Source organism: Octodon degus, unplaced genomic scaffold (assembly GCF_000260255.1).
Source record: "Octodon degus isolate 3935 unplaced genomic scaffold, OctDeg1.0 scaffold00153, whole genome shotgun sequence".
Taxonomy (NCBI): Eukaryota; Metazoa; Chordata; class Mammalia; order Rodentia; family Octodontidae; genus Octodon; species Octodon degus.
The window spans coordinates 2,157,734-2,164,091 of NW_004524729.1; positions in this window are offsets into that span (position 1 = coordinate 2,157,734).

Sequence of the window (6,358 nt, forward strand, 5' to 3'; positions counted from 1 at the left end):
CCTCCCTCCCTCCCTCCCTCCCTCCCTCCGCACCTGCTCCCCAGCTGCAGCAGTCCCAGGGAGAATCCCATTTAAAGGGACAGCGCTCTTCGCCAGCAGGTTTGGCAGCAGACAGGAGCCCTGTGAGGACACCCAGGCCATCCCTCACTCTCACTCGCTCCAGGCACAGACTTTATTAGATGCGGTATTGGCACAGCCCTGGCCCTTCCTCTGCCCAGCAGTATGCCCACCCATCCCATGCCTACCTGGCCCCAGACTCCCAGGCAGCGAGCAGGCAGCTTGCTCAGCAAGATGCCTGGCTCAGCCACTTACTAACAACCTCCCCGGGCCCCTGGGGACCGCATGCACTGCTGAAACCAAGCCTGAGCTGGCTGCACACTGCCTCTCAAAGAAGGTCATGTGGCAACCCCCAGTTCACACTCAGACACCCTAAAGCCAGGACAGACCCTGTCCACAGTGCTGGAGACTGAAGTACTGAGGCCCACCCCTGGCCCGGAAAAGGTCTGCATTCAGCCAATAGCCACCAGAGTGCAGGCAGGAGACGGCGACCACCCTCCTGCGATCAGCAGAGGTCCTGGACTGGCCAAGGACAAGAGGTGCAGAAAGACATCACGTGGGGCCGGCGCTGAAGCTGAAGCCACTGTGCAGCAGCCAGGCCTGTGCAAGCTCAGAATCACCCTTCGCACCTCTTCCTTCACCAGGCTCGAGAGTGCAGGCTGCCCACCAGTGTAGACTTGCCCTCAGGCAGCAGGGCACACAGGAGGGTGCTGGAGGAACTTCTCAGAGGCTGACAGGCCCCGGGTGCACCAGGCCAGCCCCATGCTGGCCGCTCTCGTGTGCTCGTAGCACACGTCACAGCTGCCCAGTGACCGTCAGGAACCCCACAGGCGCCACTCCTGCAGCACCCTCCAACCAGCACCACCCGCACCTGCAGCCAGAAGATGAGCATTTTCTAGCCCTCCTCCCACTTAGGGCCTTTCTGTGGAATTCAAACAAACCTGAGGTTCTTAGTGCCTGGTGCGGGCCAGCTCCCAGCCCAGGTAGAACGAGTCCTAGCAGCCACCCTGTCCCATCACCTTCTGGCTGGTGTCACAGCTGTCAATACCACGAGGAGTTCTCCCTCACATCCAACCTGTCCCCCACTGCATGAAGGTATCTCCAGGGAAGGGACTTGGTCTTGGTCACCATCAGATCTCAGTGCCCCCGATCTGCACCAGGCACACAGCACTGACCAACACAGGTTGAATAAATAGACTGTCTCATGCACAGCAGGGCCACCCAGGATGGCCACTAGGCCTGGGCTGACTCCTTGGGATGGCCAGTAGCTGCAGGCCACTACAGCCCCAGGGCTTCTGCGCCCTGAACCTCCAGCCCACATCTGCTCTCTGACTCAAAGCAGAAAAGTGGCATGAAAGAGGGACAGAGCATTCCCAGGACGAGACACACACACACATGCACACACCCTTCACTCTAATACGGGGAACTCTCCACAAGGAAGGAGACAGATACTGGGCAGGAAGAACTGCCCAGCATTATCTGAGTGACACTCTCAGGACACGCGACGCCTGAGAGCAAGAAGAATCACTAGGACATGATTGGTTGGGGGTGCAGCAGTGGCCCAGTGCTTTCCCAGCACCCCAAAACTGTAGCACAGAAAAAGGCAGAGAGCTGCCTCCAAAGAAAGTTTGAACTCCCCTCAAAGCCAAGAAAAGCAAAACCAAAGTCAAAAGAAACAGAGAAGAACAAGAGGCCACACACAACCCAGCCCCTAGAGCAGCGAGGTCACGTGTCACAGCAAGTCAGGAGACAGATGTGCGTGGCCCCCACACGGAAATGGGCACGATGTGGCAGGTGACATGGCAGGAGGCACAGGAATGTGAGGAGACGGTGCGCTCCCCGGAAGCCGTGGAGGCAGATCACAACACCGCGCTCTCCCTCTCAAGGGGCAGCTTTGTTCTTTAAAACACTATCATTTAGGAAAACTGCCAGATCCTTATTAAGGTAAACATGACTTCTAAACAATCCTGCCACTCCGAGGGACTCCCTCAAGGGGAGGGCGGTAGGTGTCTACACGTGGAGGGCTCATTCCCAAGAGTCCAAAGGGGAGCGAGGACAGAGGCGCGGAAGGCAGCAGAGCCTTCCAGGGACTATCCCTCGGCCATAAAAACTGCCCGCTCCCACAGTGCCACAGGTGACTCTCAGCGCCAGCAGGAGGAGGGGTCACACTACAGCACCACACCCTGTGCGGCCACATTCCCGTGATGTCTCAGAAAGGTGGAGCACAGCACCCCTGGCCTGACGCTGGCTGTCTGCGGCCAGCCGGGTCTGGACGGAGGAGGCGGATGGGCGCACAGTCCACAGAGCTCCCCAAGCTGCACCTCCGAGCACAGGCAGCTTGCTTCACACACGCCTTCTGCCAACAGGGGCGATAAAAAGGTGTTTTGCTGTTGGTTTTTTTCCGGAACTGGGGATTGAACTCAAGCCCTTAGAGCTTGCCAGGCAAGTGCTTACTCTACTGAGCTATCTCCCTGGCCCCTGATAAAAAGTTCTGGTTCATGCCAGCACAGGTGTACTGAGCCGACCCCCCGGACATTCTAGAGGACAGATACCGCGATGTCCTGGCCTGACGCTTAACCACCTCTCCCAGCCTGCTGAAGGACGGCTGTGAAGACACAGACACGCAGTGCTGGTGAGATGCAGAACCCAGTGCAGACACTGAGGACTGCCGCACAGGTCTCGCAGAGGCCCCAGGAGCAAACCCCATGGTGTAGAAGGCCTGCACACCACGGGGCTTTTGCTTCTCTGCAGATTTTCAGTAAGACCACACCAGCTCTGCCCATCATTGCATGGTATCATCTCATAGACCAATGCAAGAGGGAGTCAGAGGGGAGGGGAGACAGACAGACAGAGACAGAGAGACAGAGGTGAAAGGAAGGAGACCTGCACCCCGTCCAGTTGTTGGGTGGATCTGAGTTGGACTTTTTTTTTTTTTAATTTTATTTATTTGTGGGGGGGGCAGTTCAGCCCACCAGGGGGCGGGGCTGGCTGGCATGTGGTGCTGGGGGATTGAACCGCGGTCCCTGTGCTTTGCTAAGCTTGTTCCAAGTAGGTGCTTTAGACCACTGAGCCATCTCACCAGCCCCAGAGTTGGACTTCTGAGGCAAGCAGGCACAGGGAGCCTGAGGCTCTGAGACTAGACCATGGGGAACCCGGCCCTGCTGCTCCCTACCCAGGTGGCCGAGGTGTGGAACTCTCCCAAGCTAATGGCTCTGATGTTGGGGTCTCATTCCACCCACCTAGGGCCAGTGGAGGGGTGTGCGGAGGACCAAGGCCCTCAGTAAGCTGTGAGCGCCATCACCTGGGCTCTGCTGCCTCCGAGTCACCATGGCCAGCTCAGATGCAGCCACAGGGTCCTCCCTTACAGTGTCCTTGGCCCACTGAGGCAGGGCCATTGTGAATGCACACAGGGCCCATGGGGTGGCCTGGGATCCCTGCTCCTCCTCCTGTAGGTGACCCCTTGTCCTCTCCCAGGCCTGCCAGCAAGAAGAGGCCACTTCGGCAGGGTGCCCTGCCCCTGCCTTGCTGCTGCTAGGCTGGTCTGAGCTGCATGTCCCTGCTGGGGTGGGGAGTGGCAAGCGACAGCTCTGGAGCAGGGGACATCCTAGGCAGGGCAGAGGAGCTCTTCACAGCCCAGGTCTTCAATCTAGTTGGGGTCCTCCAGGGCAGGGGTCTCCCGCCTCCTTCCCTGGTACCAAGTTCTTTTTTCTTTTTTTTTTTGGCAGAGCTGGGGATTGAACTCAGACCCTTGTACTTGCCAGGGAAATGTTTGTTCTACTGAGCCATCTCCCCAGCCCTTGGTACCAAGTTCTGTAAGGAATCCAGGAGCACCGAATTAGTGTGTGTGCCCCACTGCTCCTGGGGGAAGCACTCCTGAGGGCTGGCTCCTGAGGGCCTCAGCCACTCCAGTTTTGTACCCTTGCTTTACACAGATTTCTGATGAAAGGCACCAGACATAAGAGGCTGTTGCTCCGCAGCCAGAGCAGATCCTGGGAGTTGGGCCTGCGCGGGGCTCGCGAAGCACATCACCACCTTCCACCTTGGCACTATGCTCGCCAACACCACTAACTTCCCACAAAATCACAAAAGCGTAGACCACAAGCATTCCTCGGACTGCAGAGAGGACAGTGTGGCCCTGCTCATTCTCAGCCGGAGGTCAGAGGACACATCTTTCACCCTTCTGTGAAAGACTACAGTTAGCCCATGAAAGCACTGCGTGCTGCTTTAGGGTGACACAAACTTTTGCAGGTGGGTGAATTCACAAAGCCGGGATCCACCAGCAATGATGATGGAGCTTGTAACAGGGACAGTGGCCCTGGCCAGCTGCGGTGGCGGGACTGGGTGACTATCGGGCTTGTAAGTTGCTCTCAGGCCCCAGGACTGAGGACCCCAAAAGTCTGGTGCTTAGGAACAAGTGAGGACACAGCGGGAGCACCAAGCCTGGCCCTTGCCCCGCCCTGGGCTCCGACCTCCCTCTGTGAGGCCCAAGGAGGACACACAGTGCACACAAAGGGCCTGCTGGGAACAGGACCTATGGCTCAGCAGACTGTGTGTGTCTATGCGAGTTCCTGAGGACCTCCCGGATCCTCCCGGGGTGGGGGTGGGGCCGGGATAACCCCAGCTTCCACCGGCAATGTGAGACAGCTGAGCTTCGGGGACTGGGCTGCTCAATGGCAGACACAGGAGCTGTTTTCCGCAGCGCCCCCAAGCTCAGCTGTGCACCTCCTGAGAGCCCAGCAGCTCAAGCAGGGTCAGGGCTCTTCCGGCTGCGTTGGAAGTGAGGTGCAAGCTGGGCAATGACCAGGTTTCCCCTTACGCTTCTGAGCCCCTAGGACCAGCCCTGTGCTCTCCAGTGCCACAGGGTCATTTGCAGTGGTCATCTGAGCTCTGGTGACACCCAGAGCAGGGCATGTGTGAGATGCCAACCTAGCACTTAAACTGCTGCTCACAGACATGCACCCTGCAGCGTGCCCTGGAAAGGAAGGGAGCTTTGCACTCCACCAGGCTTTCCCACGAATACACATCGCACCATGGTTGTGGGGGTGCCTGTGTCAGACTCCAGCACATCAGCCAACCTGGAACCAGGCACGGGGGCACTGCCTGTGATCCCAGCGACTCAGAAAGGAGGCAGCACAAGCTCAAGGCCAGCCCCAGCAGCAAGGCGGGATCCTGTCCCTAAATGGAACTGGAAAGGGCTAGGGACTCACTTCGGCGGGAAGCGCCTGCCTGGCATGCGGGGCCTGGCTTCCATCCCCAGCACAGAAAAGGAGTGAGAAGACTTGGTCTTGACCTGCTGCCCCATTAACCTCAGCTACTCAGCCTCTCAAACCTTCCATTTCTGCATCAGCAAAGCCCGGGGGTGGGGGTGGGGGGACGGACACAGCTGCCCTCGGTTGCTATGGCGATGCAGTAGCACAAGAAAGGCCCAGGTGTTGGGCAAACACCCTCTGGAAGGACAAGGCTGCTGCCCCTGAATTAATAACCTGGAGTCACTTCGCCACAGGTGGGGCCTTCAGACTGACCCAAGTTGGGCTTTAAGAGACTTTTCCAGGGGTGCTCCCAATCATTCTCTACCCACTAAACCACACAGGCTGAGCAAGTCCTTCAAAAGGACGATCAGGTATTACGAGAGCAAACATTATTCAAGAGCTACTCTTGAAGGGACACTGGAGCGGGCCAGTGTGGTGGTAGACATCTGTAATCCCAGCACCATGGAGGAGCACAGCAAGACTTTTTACTTTTTAGTTTTGTTTTTTGGGTTTTTGTTGTTATTTTATGGTGCTGGGGATTGAACCCAGGGCCTTTGCACCGAGCTGCATCCCCTGACCTTTTTTTTTTTTTTTTGGTACCGGGGATTGAACTTAGGACTCTGCGCTTGCCAGGGAAGCGCTTATTCCACTGAGCCATCTCCCTGGCACCCCCCCTGACCTTTTAAAATTATATTTAACCTTTTTATGTTTTATTTTTGAGACAGGGTATAGCTCAGCTGCTGAACTGCCAAGGCTAGAGCTGGGAAGATAGCTCAGCAGTCTAAGCGCCTGCCTGGCAAGCGCAATGACCCAGGTTCGGTCTCTGGTACCACACGCTGTGCCAGCCCCAGAACAGAATGTGGTGGCATATGCCTGTAATCCCAGTGCTGAGGAGGCTGAGACAGGAGGATCGCTACAGAGTCTGCGCTGTGTACAAGACCCCGTACCAAACAAATAAATGAAAGGTTAAACTGCCAAGGCTGAGCTCTAACTATCCTCCTGTGCTCAGCCTCCCAGGATGCTGCGGCTGCAGCTCCGGGCCATCATAGATT